Source organism: Takifugu rubripes, chromosome 11 (genome assembly GCF_901000725.2).
Source record: "Takifugu rubripes chromosome 11, fTakRub1.2, whole genome shotgun sequence".
NCBI lineage: Eukaryota > Metazoa > Chordata > Actinopteri > Tetraodontiformes > Tetraodontidae > Takifugu > Takifugu rubripes.
Window position 1 is genome coordinate 15167756 of NC_042295.1, and position 12142 is coordinate 15179897.

Here is a 12142-nt window from a genome sequence, read left to right on the forward strand (position 1 = left end):
ATGGTTGTCACGTCCCGGTTCAGAGGCTGAGGTCACACTGGGAAGCATCACCTTTGAGCAAGAGTTTAAAACTAATATTTTCCGCCAAAAAATGTCCTTTTGGGGGCCCAAGTTTGAGGGCATGTCCGCGCTCTCACACTGATTAGTGGCAATATCCTCATTCATCTGCCCATAATCATTCGTTCCCTCTCTGGAATCACTTCTTGTCCTTACCTCCCTTGCCCCCCTTGATGAGACGGTCATCTCGGTGATGGCTAAGTGGGCGCTTGAGCACTTCCATAATCAATCTGGGTAACAGAGAGCAGCCTGCCAGCCACACAGACTCACACTTCCGCACACTCGGAGCGACCTGGAGGCTCTCCTCAGCAATCCGTCGAGGCTCTGAGCTCATTCCCTCGTACGCAGCGGCTGAGGAGGTAAACAGATCAGACAGGTTGCTGCTGATGCACCAGAGAAGCCCTTCAAAGCTGGACAGGAGGGTATAAATCCACACACACACACACACACAACACACACACACACACACACACACACACACACACAGAGTAGAGTTCTAGTACAGTATTGTATTGAGCAGCAGCATTATTAAAGGAACAAGCATTGCCTCCAAACTCCAAACAGAACAGAAGGTGTCTATTGGAGACTATTGGTTCTAGGCTTGATGTTGAGCCATTACCCCCCCCCCCGCACCCCCCCCACCCCCCACCCTTACCTGTCCCCTGGTCTCAGTGTATCAGCAGTTGCAAAATTAAAGAGTTGAGGGCAAACAGAGAGGAACGGAGCACCAGTGGCGCCTCGGAATTTGTGGAGTCCTTGAAATGAATCGAGGTCCAACACAAATGCGTCTCCCATATTTAACGATAAATACGCTTCACAGCATCTTCTCCATTTGGGATCTTCTGGATGTCCTAATCCAGAAGACACCCACTCCCCACTGTTATTCCAGAGGGGGAATCCTCCCCTTTAATCTGTCCCAGCTGCGGCAGATTGCACGGCCAATTAAAGGAAAACGTCTCGGCCCAAAACGAGGTGACCACATGTTGTGGCGCGTACCTCCCCTCCGCTCTACCCTCACCCCCCGCGGGACCTCACCTCGGAGGGTCCGGGGGTCACGCCGCTCGCGGTTTTTCCCAACACGGAGCGGTGGAAAAACACAGAGGCTGGAGAAAAACAGGGCAATTAGCTCCAGCTCTGCCTGAGTGTCTCCGGCTGAAATTGAACTCCACACCTACAGTAGTTGGAGGCGATTTACCTCCCTGGTGCTACCTCGAACCTTCGTATTGATCATTCTGTGTTTGGCTGGGGTATAGGGTGCCCCCCCCCCCCACCGAAGCGGTCAGGGAAAGCACAGAGTTCTTCTGCTACTGTGACAGGATTATGGTATTAGTGTCTCCGTTTGATGGGTCAGAATGTGGATGGATGTGTGACTGGTTCTGTGTTGGACAATGATGCCAAGATCACCCAAAAACAGCCGGTGATCACCAACACTGTTGCCTGTTTACATGCGACCCCCCCCCCCCCCCAAGGTCAGGTGGCGTCCCTGTTGATCCTACGGTCTACCGACCCACTCTTCTATCATTTTAAGCATAAACAGGAAATCTAATCACGGCGCCAAGGCAGCGCAAACCCTGATCCTGTAAACACACCTAATCTTACAGTGTCTATACAGCAGGGTTTGGGGGGGGGGGGGGCTCTATGGATCTGCCTCGCTGAAGACACAAAAGCATTCCTGCTCTCTGAGGTCTGCAGAAAATCACTCCGGGTAGTAGAAGCAGATGCAATAACGCTCGTGCATGGGAGCAACAATGGAAAACCGCGCGCACTCCCAACACTCCGACCCAAACGGCCCTCAGCGCGCAGGGATACAGCGTGTAGAACACCAACAGCCAGTTAAGCTAATCCTCTGGGTTAAACAGTGCAACTCAAACACGGCCTGAGAATACGCAGGCCGAGCGCCATCCTCGTTACTCCATCTCGGCCCGGCGTGCCGATTTTGGATGCGTTCCACTGAATTTGTGTCAGTTGGCATGAGGTCATACTTAGCGGCGTGCCAGAAAGGAAAGAAAAAAAAAATTCAGCCCTGGATAATTTTTGCAAACGGGAGATCAAATGAAGGCAGAGCGAGCAAAAGCCGAACGCTTTCTGACTAATAGCTGATGCTGACGCCGGACGTAGTTTGTCACTTGCTATAAAAATTCGTCTGTCGGCACTTATGACGACACAAATCGGGAGGGGAGGGGAGACGAGAGGACGGTGCCGGTAGCGGAGAGGCAGATGGACAAAACCACCCAAAAGGAAACAGACAGCGCTGCTCTCCCCGTCAGCGGAGGAGCCTGTGATAGGAAGCAGAGCGGGGGTGCGGGGGTCGCTGTGTCGGACCCAGACCCCCCCTCACATTTGCAGTCATCTGTGTAATAGACAGATCAAGTGAATGAAGTCAACCAGCTCTCCGCCGTTGCTCCGCCGCTCGGGAAGTCTCCGGCAAACGTTGGAGCGCTCCGTCAGACCCCCCCCCCGTGCACCCAAGGCCAACTGGCTGATGAGCCTGATTCGTTCAACATGCTCGTAAACTAAGAACGTCCTCCTTTTTATATTCCTGCGAACATGTCAGCACCCTCGCTGGTGCTCCTCTGGCTTCCTCCTCCCGATCCTGCTGTCTCCCCCTCTTCCCCTTCTTCTGAACCCGTTTTCAATTCCCCCCTGTGTGTTGACAGACATTCTCATCTAGATGACCTTGCTTTCTTCCTGGGTTTTTTTTTTTTGGGGGGGGGGGGGGGTGATGCGGGGTGAAAGGTGAAAGGTCGACCTTGCGCTCAGTGCTGTCTCTGCCTCTGTCAACACAACCTCTGGTCTGTAACACCATTTCCTCTGGATCGTACTAACAGAGTAGGTCGGGGGGGGGGGGGGGGTATTAGCTGTGTGTGTAGGCTGACATGCTGCAGAGGGTCTGTGGAGCATTATGAAGGTTATCACAGGGAGATTTAATGGACTGTGTCACTAATCACCCATGTTCCAAATAATGCCTACCGGTGCATTTTATTAGCAGTTATAAAAGATTACAGGGAATAAAGTGGAAGAGCGCATAAAAGCGCAGTTCTTTGTACCAAACTTCAAGTAAATCACCTTTAGCGTGTTAAAGAGAACAGAACAGTGCAGATGGTTGTAGCCTCTGATTAACTCTTTGAAACAGACATCAAACAGAGCTCTGGAAGCTAGCACCAAGCCTTCCCTGTGCACTTTGACCGCAGTGTTCAATTTATGATCTGTTCAATAAGCTGTGATCAGCGTAACTTTGGCCAACAGCCTCCCGACAAATGGTCAATAATTGGAGTGATTATGAGGCTCCGCGGGGGGCGCCCCCCCCCCCCCTGCAGAACCCGTCCAAAGCTGTTGGGAAACGCCTGCCGCTGCCAGTGATCGTTCCCAAATACGGCGGGATGGGACTTTTGGTTACCGCGGTAACGGCGGCCTGTGTGTGCTGTCTCAGGCTACACACACACCCAAACATTGGTCCATCATCTGTTTGGGTCTGTGTGCGGCTCACTGCGGGTGTGGTGAGAGTGTGTTTTCAGCCTGTGAGGGCACAATTTGGGGGGGATAAGTGACAGAGGAGGATGTGTTGTTTTTTTTTGCTTTGCCATGAGAATGGAAAGATCAGAGGTGTAATGACAGAGACTTGAACCATAATAATCATTAAGGGGCGGCAGCACACAGATGTTCACCAACGTGTGAAGCGCATCATCACCATAAACATTATTTGACCCATCGTTTCAGGCCCCTCCTTCATACGTGTGCTCTCTGTTCAGATCTCTAGGCTGCCTTGATCCCTCCCCGCCGTCCACTTTTATCCCCCCCCGCCCCCCCCCCCCAGTTGTCTCTCTGTCATTTACCTCGACTTCTGTCTGTCTCTGCTGTCCAGTCTCCCCATGTCCTCTCTTCCTTTTAGCTTTCACCGTGCTCTGTTTTCTTTCCAAGGTGAGTGATGATAGCTCACATATTTTCCCTGCAGACCTTTTGTCCTCTTTAGCCGTCACCCCCCCCCTGACATTGCCCTGTCCCCTGTTACCTCACCTGGGCACAATCTGACAACACATCAGTGTCACTCTGGGTGGGGTGGGGGGGGGACTTTAACAAAGATTTTTTGTTTTTTAACCAGTGTTATCTCAGTGTTTTATCAGGCTCATAATGAGTGTTTTCAGGTCCTGTTCATTTATTCATGTCCATGGCAACACATTGATTTCTGTCTCACAGTCTGCAAAGACCTTTTATTCACATTTCTTTCTTCACACTTTAATGGAACCTGTGCTTTGTAATATACAGATGATCAATCAATCTTTATTTTATATAGCGTCTTTTACAATCAGAATTGTTTCAAGGTGCTTTCCAGAATGATGAAAAGGCAACTATGGTAAAAGCTCTAATGGGGACATTTAGTGGACAGAAAAATGGGCTAATTAGCCAAACCAAGTAATATTTTTCATCATGTTCAAGATAAATGTGTAAAAGTCCATTTAACTTTACCATCAAACTCTTATTTAGCCCTCTACTGAGCCATCATTTCTTATCCAAGCAACCGATCAATCCACTGGATCTCATATCATCAGAACTTCTCATAATTTAAGAGCTCTAAAATCAAACACAGATACAGACAGGGATACGCTTAATCATCGCTGTCAGAAAAAAACATGTTCTCACTCCTCATTCATCTAATAATGGAGCTTGGTCTGGCGCCATCATACGATTTTCACACAATGGAATGATAAGAACCCATCTGCTGTCTCTGTCTCCGCGTTAGCATTTCCAACATGTCCATATATGCCTACAGCGAGGCTACAGTAATCACGAGGGCTTCAAATGTTCGGAATTAAGCTCCAACAATCCTGCTGACCGAAGCTACGAGCCCAGCCTCTAATGTGCTGCAGCACTTTTTAGTCAAATCTGGCCAAAACTTGCTGAATGCATTAAAGCATAATCAGCCTGAAACACGTGCCATCAGGAATCAGCAAAAATGGAGTAAAAAAAGTGACATTAACGGAAAAGTGTCATTGTCTGATGGATGAGCCAGGAGTGAAAATGCTTCATAATGCAGCAATCTGTAAATGAGACTTGGATTATTACACAGGATCCAGTCCAATAATGTGCTTGACTAGAGCAATTGTTCTGGAAAAGCGGGCTTATTCCTCACTGGACAGCAGATCGGACGTTCCCCGAGTGCCCGTTTGTGTCTGCAGCCGTTGCAGCTTCGGTTACACACCTCCGTCCAAAATAAGGGCTGGAGAAACAAATGACATCCTCCCCAGAATCCAGGGCAAACTTTTCTTTCCCCTGATTCCCTTCCACTTTGGACGCTGATAGATACATCAACGTCAGCTCCTCACTCGGTGCCATTTGTTGTGCGCAACGCCGTGATTTGATGGCTTCCATGTGAGCGACCATCCTCTTATATCATAATGGCTCCCGCAATCAGCCAGGATGACATCCTGCCATAAAAGAGTGCCGAAGAAAGAGCTGGCAGGCGCTGGCATTCAGGAGGAGCAAACACGCTGGAAAAACTGTGTTTCTACCTGCCACACACACACCACACACACACGCACGCACACACACACACACACGCAATGCTGTCACTCTTTAACCCACCAGTGTTGGGTTCAGCCTGCGGGACAGGGATGGTTCCGCTGACTCGGCTTCGACTGTGAGGTAAAAGGGGCCTGTCATTTCCAATCCCGACTCAATTCATCTCCTGCTGCCTCCCATCAGCAGGAGAAACTGAGGAGACGAATGGATGATGGTCAACTTGGCAGGCACCTGGAATAATTTGGGGGGGGAAAAAAGTGGCGGAGACCAATAACTATTCCAGAAACGGATTTTCTCGCAGTGTAAAGAACGGGAGGGAGGCCTACTGGAAGCAAAGCTTGATGAAAGCTAATCCACCACGGGGATGGAAAGATTGGAGCTCCAACCAGTATTAAATCGTGGCAGTTGTGAACCAGCGAGACACTGTGACCATACAAAGTGCAGCAGGAAAATGTGCAAACGCTACGCTAGGTTGAGCAGACACACCCTTCTTCAGATTAAATGTCAGCGCTCAGTCCAACGGCAGCTTTTTAAACAAGGAGAGCTGGAGCAGCGGCCTTTCTGTAGGCGCAGATATGAGAACCATACAAATAAAGTCCTCTTTTCCCTCCGTAAATGCAGGAGAGGCACTTTATACATATATTTTTCTTAAACCATGAAACCTGTATTATGCTTGCATGTATGATAAAAGTGAAAATAACCAGACGTGTTTTTCATGGACGCACAGCTGCTTTGGCAGCATCAACAAATCTTCCACTATCATGGAATGTTTCCATTTGCAGCCCCATACAGCAGGTTATGTGGGAAAGAGTCATTTCTTCTTATTAACGTCTGTTTACCCCCACTGGAAACCGTCCACCTCTGGACATTTACACCAGCTGCGTGTGGTCACGCTGACCAGCGACGGGACCATCTGCTCTGTCTCCTAAATCAGGTCCGTAATCGCACCCTCATCGTGAAAGGATATCTTTAACGGTTGATTTCAGTGGCCTCAGAGGAGAGCGCCTTTAATTTGACCCAGCTCAGGCTGCCAAGGTCTAGGAGGACGTTCAAAAAGCAGCGAGACGGCTGTAAATTAAACCCCCGATAAAGACGTGACATAAGAAAAGAGGCCGCTTTGAGAAGAAAAGACGGAGTTCTGTTGCTTCGTGGCGAATGTTCTGGTTTGCATTTCAGTTGTGCAGAACGTTCCGGTACTTCAACATTAAAGTGGACCTATAGCGTCTGCGCTGCTGCCGCAGTTAATGATTAGTGGGCGTGGCTTAATGCACATTTGCTCAGCAGCAGGCACACTTGTTATCCTCGTCCTTCCCTCTGAAGGTTCTTCATTTGTTCCCCGGCCAAATGGGGAATTATTTTCTCTGTAACTTCATCCGGGGGCAGCACGCCGCCGCGGCGGTTAGCGCTGTCGCCTAACAGCAGATTCAGTTCCCAGCTGGCGCCTTTCTGCGTGCTGTTGGCATGTTCTTCCTGTGTTTGTGTGGGTTCTTGTTGATTACTCCAGCTTCCTGCCGATACAAAGGCCGGCATGTGGTTTATTCTTTTCAACACAGGAATGACATCGCAGCGCCGCAACAGGCCCATTGTGGAAAGCTGAAGCCGGGCTGTGTCCTCGCCGCAGCTGCATGATTAAACTGTTCCAGAACACAAGACAGGAGTGGAGGAGAGGAGGAGAAGGTCCAGCAGGAGAGGCTTTCTCCTCCTTCTCCTCCACTAACCCTCATTGGTCTGCAGCACATTAATCGAGTTTGGATGGATCGGAGATCGATGGCGAGGGGGCCCCTCGACAGCGCTGCGGTAAGAGGGATTAAAATTTGAAATCAATTAGTTTTGTGTCGGCAAACCCTTACCGCCGCGGCAACGGGAAAATCAATTAAGGAAATTAAAAGTTGAAGCCGCGACAAGAAAGTCATTTTCAACGAGCGGCGCGGCTTTAATCTCCGCGGCCGAGGCTCAGGTGGCGCCTTTATCTGCGCTCCTTGGAAGAGCCGCGGCCCCTCGGAGACGCTCGCGGGAGGTTTGACCTATGACCTTTCGACGCTCACAGGTGCACACACATTCGCTTGAAAGGATAAGAAGAGATATTTTGTTATGGTTCAGAAAAATGAAAATGCATAAAGAAATTGGGGGGTTCGGGGGCTGGAGCAATTCTAGATCCGGCTCAGAGCTCCGGATGATTCAAAGGCTCCTCGCTGAGGCGTTTGCGCTCCGCGTTGCACGTTGTCCATGTGCTGGTGCCGTTTGTTGCCGGGAAATCGGCATTCCGGCTCCTCCGCAGCTCTCAAACACACAGGGAGAGGCTGACACGCAGAGATGAAAAGGGCAGATAGCTGCTGTGTTCCCAGATAGAGAGTCTCGGAGGAAGGAGACAGCGACTCTTCTTTGAAAGGAGGCTCTCTGTTCTGCCTGGTAACAGACCACACGGTGCAATCATGTAGCACCTGGGGTCAAAGGTCAGCCGGCTGAGCCAACAGTGGAACAATCTGATTTTGCAGCCACAAAAACCAGATTTCTTCTGTTTTTTGTGGGTCTGTATTAAATGAGTTACAGGGATTTTTTAAAGTTTCCCATCTGTTGCTTTGGACTTTTGTTTAGATTAATCTGATTTTAATCACCTGCACTTAGATGTGCATTCTAATGTCTTACAAGCGCCACTTCCGATTCACCAATCACCATTACAGACACTCACACTGAGGAGATAAAGAAGCTCTCATGGGAGAAGAGGAGAAAAAGGACGAGCAGTTAGACGTGTGTATTCTGCACGTGTGAAAACCCCACTGGAGAGTCTGTCCCCAGTCGGAAAATACTCAGAAGAGAGGGTGGTGGAATCGAAGATTTTGGACTCAGCATGAGAATTTAAAATGAAATAGTGGGGGAGAATAGGATCTGGGAATGTTGAGGACAGGAAGAGAGGGATGGAGGAGGACGGTTGGGGGGTCAGGGGTGGCAGGGTGAAGGGTGAATGCAAGAGAAGGATGAAGACAAGAGCAGAGTGGTGAAAAAAACATCATCCCGGAGTAACTGCAGCTGAGAGCAATTGTCCACAATTTTGGGAGCTTAATCACCATACTGAAGTGTGTGTGCACACAAGTGCTCTCTCTCTCTCTCACAACCACACACACACACACACCACACGGCAGCAGCAGCAGCAGCAGTGTTTGCAGTCTGGAGGGAGTTAGACGCACGGATGATGTCTTTTGGAAAAGCTGCAGGGGTCTCTGAAGACACACTCAGCTCTCCACCATTTTGCACGCCAGACAGTGGGGACCCTCTAATTTAGAAGAATGTGTGTGTGTTTTGGTATTGTGTGTGTGACGGGGCCCTCCTTCCTCTGACAGAGGAATAGTTTCTCTCTCCCTCCTTAACGATTGCACCGAGCCTTTCTCACTTTTGGATTCACTATTCTCCCTGTTGAGGTCAGATGGTTGGTGTTGAAAGAAACCAAAGACCTTTCCTCTGGAGTGCAGCCAGCGTCTCCTCTTTGGGATTGAGTTATTCTAAAAAACTGCCCCAAGTTAAAATCAGATAGAATGGACAAAATAGGGGTGGGAGGAGTAGGGTTGTGAACGACGCAATAACATTTTTAGCTGTGGAAAGGACGAGAATATCAGCACTGGAAGAGTCTGCCTTTGTTCAGCCTGGCAGCAGGAGCAGCAAAGAGGAGGTCTGGTACGATCCGAGCTTCCCAGACATGCCAACGTTGATCATTTGATTTGCTCCTTTAATTAGCAGCTAACACAAGCAGAAACAGCCCGAGATAAATCACTCCGCAGCAGCTCGACAACCCAAGGGCAAAAGAAAGAGAAGCGATGGGCCTTGGCGGATCCATCAGCCCATCTCAGAGGGTTTCTAATTAGCCGGGGCCAATCAACAGAGGCAATAAATCAGCTCAGATGATGCCCTCCACCAATGGCAGAGCACCATTAGTCACCAGGAAAGCCAATGGTGCGGCTGGAGGGTGAGGGGGGGCTGCAGGGGACGTGGGCCGTCTGACGGGACGAGGGCCGGAATGCTCTGTGACAGCTTTATTTCGCCCAACGCTTAAACAGCCTCCGAGGAGGGGCAGGCAAATGTCAACATGGAGGACGATTACGAGGAGTATCGATCCTCTCCGCTTCCCTGAAAAGAAAAGCCGCCTCCTCTTCCTCCCAGCGGCTGCCCCGGCGCTCCAGAGGTCCTCTCCAATGGACGCTGGGAGAGGAGAGGGAGGGCCGCTCTGTCACACTCATTCATCCCGTTCTCTGGCTGCCGTTGGTTTATGCTGGCGATGCGTCTGCTTTACATCAATACAGATAACGCTCAGCAACGAGCCCTCGAAGGCCTCGGCCGTCCTGATGCAACAGCCCAGGAAGTAATGAGCGCTGTCAGCGTAACTGAAATAAATGAATGGGGATGAAGACCAAAACTGTGCTCCCATCACGGGAAGATGAAGAGGGACAGCGGGAAAATGCAGAAAATGTATGTGCTGCGGCAGGAACGTGCAACATCCAAACAGCCGTCGATTATTAGGTAATAACTATTCAATGGAACCACTCCTGATGATCAGTACGAGGATCAACACACCACTGCAGAGACGAGAGTGAAGCTGAAACCATTAACATCCCGATAAATAATTATGGTTTCTGATGGTTTCACAAACATTTACAATTATGAGACGTTCAGAAGGGGTGTAGGAGGGTAGGAGCTGAAGTCCAACCCCGGAAAGGTTCAAATCTCTGCTGACTCTTTGTCGGTCGTCATTTAAAAGGTCAGCAACACCCGACGGAGTATTTGACCACCACAGTTGGCCCCGATTAGTGACGCTTTCATGGAGGATTTCTCTCTAAACACACACGAGCTGTTCTGAGAGAGAACATAGCAAAAACCTGGTAACAGTGATATGTTATATTTATGGCGTTATTGCCGCCCACCACTAGAGGGTCAGGGTTTTGTCCCGTGTCTCCTCCACTTTAGCCTATTTTCAGCCGTTCTCCTCCAGTTTCTCCTGCTGTGTTCCACCCACGCACGTTCTCCTCGGGCTGTTCGGGGGAACCTGGGCGTTGCTTCCTGGTGTCATTAAGTTGTTGTGTCGCCACATTCGTCTTTACTTCAGCCCCTGCTTGGGCCAAGTCCAGTAATCACTACCCACCAGTCAGTCACAGCCAGCAAAGAAAAAACCAGGCTGCATCCAGGACGTGCACACCGGGACACTTTTCTCAGCCCACGTCAATCAAATCCACTCGGAAACGAGTCTGGTGCGTCTCCTGAGCCAAGACACATTATAGGAATTTAGAAACTAAAGTCGTTCACACAAACTGGCAGCGTCAGCGAACAGATGTCGATCTGCCAGCACGGAATTCTCATAAATTCAGACTCTGTAGCCGACATTTTGAAAGGAAATCGTCCCTTCAGTGAAATGGTGGCCAGCTGAAGCCACAAAGCCCCAATAACGACCCACTGAGTCGCCCCACCGTCCATCTGCTTTACTCATTCCTCCTCCCCGTCGCTGGTTCCCAGTCCAATTCCTCACCTGATACGTGGTCTTCGTCGGCCTGGTCGAACCTGAGAGCTGAAAGGATGTGACCAGGAGATTTAGGAGACTTTTGTGAGAGTAGAGAAAAGAAGAAGAAATAGTCCCAATAATGAAGAACTGTTTGCTTTTGTTGCCTTAATTGTAGCTCAATCTACAGGAAATGTTTCAAAATGTTCTCCACAATAATGTTCCTGTGGTTATTAGTCTCTGGCAGGAACAATGGACAACATAATTACAGCGTATGTGTGTGTGTGTGTGTGTGTGTGTGTGTGTGTGTGTTTTGGAGGGATGTATGCACTTACATGTGTGTTTGAATCTTCCAGTAATTGAAATCCATTTTGCCAACAAACACCGATAAATCAGTTTTTGGCGGTACATTTGACATCTTTGGAAATCCGAGAAGTTAGCGGATTTTGCCGTTTCTGTCTAAACGGTGACAAATTAGATGAATTATTGGGGTTCAGAGGTGTTGCCGGGCAGATGTTAGCAATTAACAAGCAAAACGTCGGCCTTTGCTTTTACAAAATCCTACGCAAAATCCCTCCGATTCTCTGAAACAATGTCAGAAATGGGCAAGTGTCAAAGTTTAGGAGTGTTTTGATTCGTCGCGAAGCCGACGTGTTCAGACGGCAAACATTATCCAGACGTGAGGTGAGGAAAAAGAAAGATCTGTTGGTTCTCATCAAGGTTTTAGCGTATTTATTACATACCTGCGGGAGGGAGAATATTTTATAGCCGTGCTCGGAGGACCTGTCAACGTCTTGGCAGATGAGGAAGAAAGAAAGTTCTAGGACGGAGACAGGCGACTTAAAGGATGGAGCAAACCAGAGAGGCAAAGGAAAACGATGGGAGTAATTTAATTTCGACGGCACTAAGAGGCAGAACGTTGGCACCGGTCAGCGATCCGCCTCGTTAGCTCCCTGCCGCTCTCGCTCCAGCCGCCGCATACTTCACTGGTGAGTATGTGGAGGATGGAGTTTGTCTTCCTCCTCCTCGCTGTCCTCCCTTTGTTCTTTGTTCTACCTCTCCCGTCTCCGCTCATCCCTCGGATCAGCC